We start from the raw sequence: 4,124 nt of genomic DNA, 5'->3' as shown, positions 1-4,124 counted from the left end.
TCCTGCCTCCAGCGCTTTTTCAGACAGTGAAAGGAGTCAGGGTCCCAGGCGCCATGACACCTTCCTCGGGACTTCTTGCACCCTGCCTTTGGTTAAAGACCAGCGGGGTCCCCGTTGCTGTAGATGCCAAACGCTGCAGTGGATCGAAGCCAGAGTGGATGGTGTGCCATGAGGATGCTGGTAATCAATGTTGTACAGACCCCGACCCCTATTGGAGGTATCACAGGTTCGGTCCTAAATCATCACAATAAAATCAGTAGTGTGGTTCGCCGGTGCATCCAAAAGTTCTGCAGACACCTCAGATCCGTAAAAACAACCAGAGCACTGCCCTAGGTCAGGAACACGTGGCCAGCCGGCCACTGAGGCTCCAGCCCCTGCCGAGCAGTTGGGATGTAGCTTTAACCCACCAAGTAAATGATGACGTGGACAAGAGCAGCTTGGTTTTGGCAGAACCATTTCCTCAAGGACCAGACCAGGACCTCAAGAACACAGAACAGACCAGTTTAAATCAGACCCCAAGGTGTGTGTCGAAGCGTCACTTGGGACCTCTTTGAGCGGATCAACTATCCTATTTGTGATTTGAACCAGAGAACACTGTTGTGGGGCATGCAATCCATTCCATAATAAGGGATGTTTGTTATTTAAACCAGAAGCCCCTGCACTTGATTGCATTTTTGAAAACCAGTTGCTGAACACTTAATTACCAACACACAGACACACACCTTTCCCACCTTCCTCTATGAACATGAAATTCATTACAACCTGTACTCCTTTACGTTGTTGTAGATGTTAAGTGTCTTCAAGTCAACTGTGACTCAGCAATCCTATATGGACAACAGCTCTGAAGCCTGTTCTATCCTGGGCCAATCTCCATCTCTGACACACCGACCCTCATTACCCGAGTTATTGTGTCAATCCATCTCATCCAGGGTCTTCCTCTCCTGCACTGTCCCTCCACCCTTCTAAGTATGATATCCTTCTCTAATGACTGGTTCCTCCTAGCTACATGCCTAAAATACGTGAATACGCTCTTCTGTTGAACAAGCCTGTGGGTTGTATTGCCCCACCCACCTCATAGTCTCTCCCTTGCAGGCTCTGTCTCTTTCAATAAATTCTTCACTATGAAAAAAAAAATGTACTTGATGAATCAAAAAGAATCCCAAGTACAGTGTGGATACATTGTAAAGCTCTAAATCCTTCCGGCGGCGGCCGGTATCTTGGGCCAGTAATGCAGCCCTCCCCCACTCCCCCGCCCCCCGCACACACTTCGGACACTGCTCCCTGCACTTGCCTCCACTTGACCAGCGCTTCCCCCGGTTCCAAGAACCCAGCCCGTTCCCGCCTCGAGGCGTCCGCACGCGCCCTTTTCTCTACCTCCAGCGCCCTTCCCGCGCACGGTCACGGCCCTGGTGCCTCTTCTCCCGGTTGCAGACCCCTCGGCTGGATGAAGCCCGTCTCTCCCCTCCGTTCACTCCTAGTGCGAGAACCGCACCGGAAACGCTTAACCCAATCCAGTGCGGCCGCCGGGTGATCTCTGACCCCGTGAACGTCTACCGCAGAGCCTCTTCCGGTAACAGAAGGGCTACTTCCGGACTAGCAGCCAATCATCGCACCTCGTGGTGCTGGAAGAATAGGGGGCTCGGGACCTCGGCTTTCGGCGGCAGGTCTGGGGAAGGGGCGGCCGGCGCCATGTCTGGCCGCGAAGGTGAGTTAGCGGGGGTGGGGGGATGAGGACGAGGCGAGGGGCGGGCTGAGCGTGAGTGCTCGGGGTGGACGGCGGGGCCGGGCTGAGCGTGGTCGTGTCGTCCACAGGTGGTAAGAAGAAGCCCCTGAAACAGCCCAAGAAGCAGACCAAGGAGATGGACGAGGTGAGGGCGGGCGCGGAGGCGCGGGCGGGCGCGGAGGGACCGGGAAGCTGGCCTCGAGTGAACCAGCTCTGCCTCTCCCTAGGAAGATAAGGCTTTCAAGCAGAAACAAAAAGAAGAACAGAAGAAACTTGAGGAACTAAAAGCGAAGGCCGCGGGCAAAGGTCCCCTGGGTAAGTGAGGTTCGGGTGGAGAGCGATCAGAAAACGCACGTTTCAGGACGTGGCTTGGGCGGGGGTGAGCATCGGGCCTTCCTGGTGAGCTGCAGGGTCGAATTTCTCCTGCTTGCTTGGGGGGGACTGAGTCGTCAGCTTCGAATTCCCAGCAGCAGCGGACCCGCTTTCCAGAAGTGGCTCAGGAAATGAGGTTTCCTACCTCCTAGGCTCCTTGATTGAGATTTCAAAACCCTAGTATCTTCCAGGGGCGCCCTGCTGGCCCAGTGCATAGGGATTTGGGCTGCCATCCCAAAGGCTGGCAGTTTGAATCCACCAGCCCCTCCGCAGAAGAAAGATGAGCAGTGTCCCCTTTTCTAAGGCTTCTGAAAGCTGTCAGGAAAGGAAAACCTCATAAAATTCTCTAACAGTAGTAGTAAAGCAATAGGACTGCAACCTGTCAGAAGTGGAAAACCTGCATCACCTGGGCATAAAGGCAGTCCTGTCAAGCCAGGCTCTCTCTCAGTGGTCTCACTATACAGCAGGTGGCTTGTACTTAATGTGAGATTATGTATAAGGAGATTATTCCTTAGTGGAACCCTGTAAAGCCTCTCATTGAGCATCACCTAATCTTATTGTGGGGAAGATTTACAAAGCAAGTTAGTTTTTTATTCATGCACGAATTAATTGCCCTTTCCCCACTTCCTCCCTGTAATTCTGATTTACGTTACTTTTCTATATTTGCCCTCCCATGCTTTCTTGATAGTGTCCTTTCTTCACCCATCTTAATATGTGTCTGTTACTTACTTAGGGAGTGCTGTTTTGTTGTTGGGTGCCATCGAGTTGAGTACCACGCATAGCAACCCTTTGAACAATAGGCCTGAATCCTGTCCTATCCTTTACCATCCATCTTCTTCATTATGGTAATCACCATATCGATCCATCTTATGGGAGGTCTTCCTTCCTTTGGCAGACCCTCTATCTTTCCAAGCGTAGTAACCCTTTCTAAGGAGTAGCCTCTCCTGGTAACATGTCCAAAGTATGAGAGATAAAGTTTTGTCTTTCCTTGCCTCCATGGAGCACTCTGGTGCCGTAGTAGTAAGGGATTGCAAAGGTAATAGCCGTTCCACCAGCTGCTCCATGGGAGAAACGTGGGCAGTCACGTCCTGTGTGATTTACTACATCTGAACACCTGCTGGAGGGTTAGCTGTGGGTCGGTGCTGACTCAATGGTACGCGACATACATTATCTGCTTAATTTTTTTTTTTTTTTGGAAGGGGATTGGTCGGGCCAGAAAGCATGAAGGCAGGGGACTAACAGCTGAGAAAACTGCAGCCCTTATGCTACACCTTTCTGGGTTTTTATTGAGAATCATCAGGAAGGTAAACAAAGGAAAATCACAAGGGAGTAGTAAACAAAAAGGATCATGGGGAAGTATTTTATAAATAAGGCTGAATTATTTATTGTCTACCTTATGTTTATTTCAGGAGGGAGGGATTCAGTAAATACAAACTAAGAATTATGTAGACTCTTAAGGTATCTGCTTAATTTTTATTCCCTTCTCCCTCCGTAGCCATCCATGAATGTTTCTCTTTGTGAACCGTTATTTAGATTTTTATAATGATATTGTTAGGTATCATCAAATTAAATATGACTCATAGAGACCTGTGAACAGAAGCTCTGAATCCTGTCCTATCCTGAACTATCTTCACAGTCTCTTGAAGACTGTGAACCCATTACTGCAGTCACTTGTCAGTAAACCCAGTTTAGGGTCTTCCTCTCCATCCTTCTCCAAGAACTAGCCTCTCCTAACAACATGCCCAAAGTTTGTGAGATATAGCTTTGCCGTGCTAACCTCTAGGGAGCATTCTGATTGCACCTTCTCCTGTTTCTTTGGCAATCCATGGGATATTCAGTACTCTTCTCCAACACCTCAACAGCTCAAAGGCATCAATTCTTCTGTCATCTTTATTCATTGCCCAGCCCTCAGCAGTATATACAAGTGATTGAGAAGACCATGGTTTGTATCAGGTATATCTCAGTCCTCAAACTAACATCACTGCTTCTCAATAATTTGGAGAGGTCCCTGGCTACAGACTTGGCCAGT

Source organism: Elephantulus edwardii, unplaced genomic scaffold, assembly GCF_000299155.1.
Source record: "Elephantulus edwardii isolate Elephantulus edwardi_28Jun2011 unplaced genomic scaffold, EleEdw1.0 scaffold00121, whole genome shotgun sequence".
NCBI lineage: Eukaryota > Metazoa > Chordata > Mammalia > Macroscelidea > Macroscelididae > Elephantulus > Elephantulus edwardii.
The sequence above is the reverse complement of the archived record's forward strand: the minus strand, read 5'-3'. Positions refer to the sequence as shown.